Source organism: Myxocyprinus asiaticus, chromosome 32 (genome assembly GCF_019703515.2).
Source record: "Myxocyprinus asiaticus isolate MX2 ecotype Aquarium Trade chromosome 32, UBuf_Myxa_2, whole genome shotgun sequence".
Taxonomy (NCBI): domain Eukaryota; kingdom Metazoa; phylum Chordata; class Actinopteri; order Cypriniformes; family Catostomidae; genus Myxocyprinus; species Myxocyprinus asiaticus.
This window is the reverse complement of record NC_059375.1, coordinates 2783016-2789998: the sequence shown is the minus strand read 5'-3', so window position 1 is coordinate 2789998 and position 6983 is coordinate 2783016.

Genomic DNA, 6983 nt, shown 5'->3' with positions numbered 1-6983 from the left:
AAGTACGCATCTTTCAGGTCTACCGCCGCGAACCAATCTTGATGCCGGACACTCACCAGAATGCGTTTTTGCGTCAGCATCTTGAACGGGAGTCTGTATAAGGCCCGGTTCAGTACTCGCTGGTCCAAGATTGGCCACAACCCACCACCTTTTTTCGGTACGATGAAGTAGGGGCTGTAAAACCCCTTCTTCATCTCGGCTGGAGGGACAGGTTCTATCGCGCCCTTCCATAGGAGGGTAGCGATCTCCGCATGCAAGATAGCAGCGTTTTCGTCCTTGACCAAGGTGAAGTGAATACTGCTGAACCTGGGCGGGCGCCTGGCGAACTGAATTGCATATGCTTGTTGCGGTGGGCTCCACGCCGGGGCTGGGCCGAAGGGGCGGGCTGCGGTGGAGCCGGTGCAGTCACCGCAGGGGGACGCCCTTGGCGATGAGCAGACGGGGTGCGGGATCTTGAGCCGCGCCGGGGCACGATGTGCTGGATAGCCTCCGTCTGCTGCTTCACCGCTGAGAACTGCTGGGCAAAGTCCTCGACGGTGTCACCGAATAGGCCAGCCTGGGAAATGGGTGCAGCAAGAAACCGTGTCTTGTCGGCCTCACCCATCTCGACCAGGTTGAGCCAAAGGTTGCGCTCTTGACCACTATTGTGGCTATCGTCCACCCGAGAGACCGCACCATGACCTTCATCGCTTGGAAAGCGAGGTCGGTCGCCGAGCGCAGTTCCTGCATCAAATCTGGGGTGGAACTACCCTCGTGCAGTTCTTTCAACGCCTTGGCTTTGTGGACCTGCAGGAGAGCCATGGCGTGCAGGGCAGAGGCGGCTTGTCCAGCAGCGCTGTAGGCTTTAGCCGTCAGGGACGACATGAGCCTACAGGGCTTGGACGGGAGCTTAGAGCGTCTGTGCCAGGTGGCGGTGTTCTGCAGGCATAGGTGCACCGTGAGCGCCTTATCCACCGGGGGAATCACCGTATAGCCCCTGGCCGCCCCGAGGGTAGTGAGAGCGGGGGAACTGCGGAATCAGGGCCAGGCAGTAAAAGGTGCCTCCCATGATTTCATCAGCTCCTCGTGCACTTCCGGGAAGAAAGGCACTGGAGTGGGGCGTGGCTGCTTTGAGCGGTGCCGCGAGCCCAGGAACCAATCTTCAAGCCGCGAGGGTTCAGGGGAGAGCGGAGGGTTCCACTCTAACCAGATGCTCGCGGCCGCCCGGGAAAGCATGTCCATCATTTCGGCATCAGCCTGTGACTGCGCAATCGTCCCCGAGGGGGGGAGCCCAGCTGAGGCTTCAGCGTCTGACTGGACAAGTCCGCTCTCCGACGCTGCGCTCGAGAGCTCATCATCTTCGCGGGCTCCGAACAAGAAGCCAGACTCGCCTTGAGACGAGCCGGCGAACTCATCTGGTAGCCCAACTGGGGCAGACGAGCGTGCTGGGGAATGGGAGGTCCGCGGGGGGATACCCGGCAGAGGCGATCCCATTGGGGTCCCCAAATCGCCCCCAATGCTAGCCGCGTTGGCTTCATACCTGTAGGTTGAAGGACTGAGGCGGGGAGCCGCTGCTTTCTTACGAAACGTTGCCATGGTCATGTTCTCGCCATGAGAACATGAACCATCCACAAACGCTGCCTCCGTGTGGGTTGCGCCCAGACGCGAAAGACAGCGATCATGACCATCCGAAGTTGAGAGATAACGACTGCAACCAGGAATAACACACAATCGGAAAGGCATCTTTAAAAAGACACGTCTTTAAAAAGACACGTCTTTAAAAAGACGTTCCGTGTGTGCCGCTCTTTTAGAGAAATATACTCTTTTAGAGGAAAAGGCTCTATCAGAAAATATACTCTCTTTGTTTTCTGCCGAAGCGCCCAGGGGTGTTCTCTGCAGTGCACCAGTGCAGAGGAGGGAGAAGCCGCTGAAATGCGCCATCAGATCCAGCAGATGTGAATGAACAGTAGAATTAAGCTCTGTGAGCATGACCGTTCGGCTCCAAAGAGAAAATCTGAATGAGTGGTGGCATACCAGCTCCTTTTATACCCGTATGTCCGGGGGAGTGGCATGCAAATACTACTCGCCAATTTTCATTGGCCTTTTATCAAAGACCAGAGGTGTCTTGGGCTCCCAAGAGTGACCCCTAGTGTCACTACATCGACACCATGTCGAGTGAGTGACAGATAGGGAACTGTCTTTGCTTCTTTAATGTGCTCTGCAGCATGTGTTTCAGTATACTTTAAAGCTACCAGTACAACAGTGGACAGCTTGGTTTCATCATTGATGTAATGGCAAGTTACTGCAAGATATGAATCCACATGTCAAATAAACACAGTTTGCATTCTTCACCTCTGCCACCAACTTCACTTTTGTTGTGTTGTTCCTTTCAGCAACCATGTCCTTCAGTCCATTCCTTGAAGAAAGCACATACAGTATGTTGGAAAAAGCTTCTTGACAAATGCCCTGAGTTACTCATCCTCCACCACTGAAAATGTCTGTGAATCCTTGATGATCATGTCCACCAAAGACTCCTTAATGTCCTTTTGCCTTCCTGATAAAAATAAATAAAATCATTACTTCTTACACTGTATAGTGTGAAGTTCTTACATTTTGTCTTTATAATGTGCATAGTTTCAGGCTATGTAATAACCCATAATATATAGCCATTTTTAGTTATTTTCATAATGTTATTTTTTTCGGGGGGGTGGGGGGGGATTTTCATGTCAAAGAGAAAGGAAGAAAGGAGGGTTTTCCCTATTTAGTTTAAGCTAGGAGATATGGCTAAGCAGGTGTCACTGGTTCAATTGATGCTGCAGTAGACTCATAAATCCTAGGGGGACTGTTAACTAAGCTAGCAGGGATACACCAAACACCTCAAGGTCAATAAACAGAAACAATAGGAAGTGTTTCTAGTTCTCTCTGGGGCCTACAGTGTGTTGAACGGTAACCATACTCCATGTACTAGGCCTGGCGCTAAGGAGTGAGGAGGGGTAGAGAAGAGACAGGAATTAGGCTTCTAATAACCTGTATAGCTCATTAAGGAAACAACAGTTGCTAGAATTACCGTAATCCTATACTGAGAGGGAAGATGGTGATGGTAAAATAACTAAAATAAGGTAAAAGTAAAAGTAGAATGTCCTTATAGCTCTAGGAAACTAAAAGGAAAGGTAAATAAACAAATTGATTTAATTAAATTTCAAATGTAATTAAATTCAACTTAGCTGAATAGTGATATTCAGGCTAAAACAAAAGTAAATAAATGAAATAAAATGGAGGAGGAATAAAATAAAAATAACACAAATAAACCCAATGTATATGGGGAAGGACCGACCTATTTCAGACAGAGAAGCATGTGAGAGCTCAAACAGAGGGTGAAACCAAGAGTGAGGAGGGGCAGAGAGAGAGGAGAGGTTTAACACATTACACTAACACCATATCTAAGTGTTAGTTGGATGCTAACAGCTAACGGTTGATGTCAAGGGCTTTAACTTGAATGCATGTAGGGCTGCTAAAGAGCTAGCTTTTGGCTACATGCGGTTTGTTTGTTTACATGAAGGTCTGTGATGTGTTGTGCTGTTATCAGATTGAACCGGAAAATTCCCCACATTCCTTTGCTTTTGCATGTGGCTACCTTTCCCCACCTGGAATGTCTCTGAAGTCCATAAGTTGCTGGACCAGTGTCAGCAAGGGGGAGTAAAAGCTGATAATGATCAGTGGGAGAGCAGACATCTCAGAGTTTGCTTGGGCCTACTTGGACCTTTGCTTGTTACGGTCTTGAGATGTCTGTTGGATTATTCATTAAATAATGAATATTTGTGTGTCTGATTGGTTCAGATGCTACAGCCGTCAGGATGGATGCCTGGCTCTGAGTTACCCCAATCAGCTGGGAGGGGGATAAGGAGGAGCCGGAGATGCCATTTCGAGAGAGAGAGTTGCACACAGCTTGCAAACGTGTGCATTCTGCATTGTGCCGGGAAGGTCAACAGTATGAGCTTCACACGGAGCTGTGTATGTGTCTGCCGGCGAGTGTGTGCTGCATAGGACTTTTTATGTTCTGTTAAGTTGAAACTGTCTGTTATTAAACTCTACATGTACTGTGAACCCAAGTCCCACTTCCTTCTTTGTAGAGATGGCAGTGAGTTCTGCCACAGTGGTGCCAAAACCAGGACTTTGGAAGAGGATCACGCGAGAACATTGACGCACACACACAGCTCTGCGTGCATCTCTCTCTCTAACTGGCTTCTCCAGCTCCTCCTAATCCCCCTCAGGGCTTATTGAGGTAAGTCAGCGCCAGGCGTCCATCCTTATGACCCAGCCACACCCTCCTCCTTGTCACACACAGGTTCATGGGTTTACTAAGGTTTTAACTCCCCATAGTGGCAAACCAACGAAATCTCAAAACCTTTCGAAACAGTGGGTGCTTCTCAATCGAAAGGCTGCAGCCTCGTTATGCTGGATATCTCGACTGCTATGTCATCAATCACCACCAAAGGCCATCTCAATTGTGAGGACCCTTGAAATGCAGACTTGTTTCACAGCCTTCATTTGCCATATTTTGGAGGATGCATCAAATGCATCATTCGTGGCCTTCAATCACCCACAGTCCCTTGCAAATGTCCCAAATTTCACATTCAACATTTAAAAAATCAAAATTAGAAAAGCTATCTAATAATTTTTGCAATTTAAATGTTGCTTCCAATAAATTTTGTTACACCAGGGTACACAGTTACCCTTACAAAAAATCCAGAATTCTGATAAACGTGCCACAAATTTCCCGCAAATTTGTCACTCATTATTTTCACATGCAAATGAGCTTGTGATTCGCCGCAAATGTTTGCACGAAGTTCGCAGCTGTAGACCAGTAGTGGTGAACCTGCAGCAAACTTTTGGCGAGAATGAAGAGTTTGCCGCAAAGCACATTTGCATGTGAAAATGAGTGACAAATTTGCAACAAGTTTGCCAGATCTCTCGATTTTTGTAAAGGTACTTTTCAAAATTCGAACCGACACTGAATGCTCAAGCCAGCCTAATTTACACTTAGAAAACTCCTGATGTTGCTATAACAATGCAAAAATCACATGCCAATTTACTTGAACTGAAAATCAGCCCTCCTTTCCTATTAAATAAATTAAGCAATTACGCGGTCATGCAGAACATCTCAGGTTTTTAATCCATAATGTTCTCTTTCTTAATGGCGATAGTGATTCATTAGCAGAGATCTCGCACTCTTTGCCTTCAAATTACATACATCATTTAAAGGAATAGTTCACCCAAAAATTTTAATTCTCTTATCATTTACTTACCCTCATGCCATCCCAGATGTGTATGACTTTCTTTCTTCAGCAGACCACAAATGAAGATTTTTGGAAGACTATTTCAGCTCTGTAGGTCCATACAATGCAAGTGAATGGGTTCCAAATTTTTGAAGCTCCAAAAAGCACATTCAGCCATCATAAAAGTAATCCACATGACTCCAGTGGTTTAATTAATGTTTTCTGAAGCGAAACACTAGCTGTGTGTAAGGAATAGATCAAAATTCAAAACTTTTTTTACTAAAAATTCATGAGCCTCTCGCTTCTCTGGGAGAACTGATGTGTGAAATACAAAAAATTATTGAAGTGCAATGTAGTTTACAACAGAGGAGCATAGATATTCATACATAGATGCCTCATTCGGCTGGTTTGGAAACATCAACTGCTGCGCCATCTTGGAACGGTCAACAAGGAGAGCTGTTTGAATCGGTTTGAAGGAAAATTAGTGGAGGAGATGCCTCAGACTGAGCTTCTTGCTCAGACCGCTACATAAACTGTTTTTGTGTGGAAACAGTATTGCAGTCCATAGGAACAGCTGCTAATAAGGTATCTACATATGAATATCTATGCAGAGGAGGCTTACGTGCTCACATCAAACGAGAGGCAGTTTAAACTCCACCCTCGTCAATGAGCTGGCTGGAAGCGTACATTTTTAATAAAGAAGTTGTAAATATTTATCTATTTCTTACACACACCTAGCGTTTCGCTTCTGAAGACATTAATTAATCCACTGGAGTCGTATGGATTACTTTTATGAATACAATATGTGCTTTTTGGTGCTTCAAAAAGTTTGCACCCATTCACTTACATTGCATGGACCTACAGAGCTGAGACATTCTTCTAAAAATCTTCGTTTGTGTTCTGCTGAAAAAAAGACAGTCATACACATCTGGCTCAGACACATGCATTGCTTCAGAATGCGATTTGTGAAGCAGCCTTCACGCTTTGCTTGTAAGCATCAAGGAATACATTCTGATTGGATAAACGTTTTTCCCTATTCGTTTGTAGATGAATTAGAAGTGGAAAGTGATTGAAAATACATAGCCAAAAAGTAGAATGAGAATAAATGATGTAAAATGTTGGGCCTCATGTATTCAGATAGAAGACAAAGGCAGGCCTAACACAGTTGTAAAACCTAACTCAGGCTCCCACATACCAGGTCATAAATTATACTGATAAAAATTGTGCCAAAATCAAATAAAGGGAGTCCAAAACAGACTACAAATCCCATGAAGCCTTGCTCACTAAAGGATCGAACTCTCAACTCCTATTGGATGAGGCACACGACAGAACGCACCTCAACCATTACATCATCAGGAGTAGAAATACCTCTGAAATGCTTCCGGGATTTGCTTCCAGCAACTTTGCTCGCCGTGTGTAGACGCAGCTCATCGCTGCTCCCAGGTGCAGCCTCGTGGCACAAGGAAGTAACGTCCAACTTGAAACTGTGGCTATACAATCTCCATCTCGCTGGATGTGTTGAGATTACTCTGTGTTCCACCGAACACTCTAACAGATCCGAAGGAGACTGCCGAGCAATCCGCATCTTCATCCGTTTGCCTGCAGAAGTGAAGAGAGAAAAGATTTCTCTTCCATCTTCAATCAAATCGATGTTACTGATTTCTCCGCCAGCCCACTGAGAATCAGCAGCCGTACCGCCTGCCGACAGAGCAAGGAAACGGCCTCCCA